The sequence below is a fragment of the Berghia stephanieae genome, chromosome 13, assembly GCF_034508935.2.
Source record: "Berghia stephanieae isolate SIO BIC M18660-M18661 chromosome 13, UCSD_Bste_1.3, whole genome shotgun sequence".
Taxonomy (NCBI): Eukaryota; Metazoa; Mollusca; class Gastropoda; order Nudibranchia; family Aeolidiidae; genus Berghia; species Berghia stephanieae.
Window position 1 is genome coordinate 13,522,967 of NC_088372.1, and position 544 is coordinate 13,523,510.

A 544-nucleotide genomic window follows, 5' to 3' on the forward strand; every position below is an offset into this window, starting at 1 on the left:
CTTGGTGCCCAACTCCCATAGTCCGGCTTCTATTCCATTGGTATCCATCTCCCATAGTTCCCGGTCCATTTCCCCTGGTATCCCCCCCATAGTCCCAGGTTCACTCCCCACATACTGTACAATTTCCCCCAGTCCCTGGTTTATCCACACTGCTGCCCACGTCCCATAACCTGGGTTGGTTTCGGCGGTTTCGGCGGGTTTCTGTGGGTTTCCTAAAAAGAAACATCGCTTTTAAATTTATGGTCCTGCATGATCTCATGTTGCTATGCTTTTCAAGCTTTTATTAACAAGGATGCATTTGAACTATTTCTTATAGTATGAGTCCCGGTATTAATTTAACATTATTGCTTACACCTTTGAAAATTACGTCGTCTTACATTTTATTTAAATAGTGAGTGAACATTTTTAATGGTTTTATTTTACTCAAAATTGTTATTATATTTTGGGTTTTGGGGGCCCTAACATTGAACCGAAAAACAACATTAATCCCAAATGAAATACTTACTATTGATACGTTTAGTAGATATTGCGCTATATAAAAGCT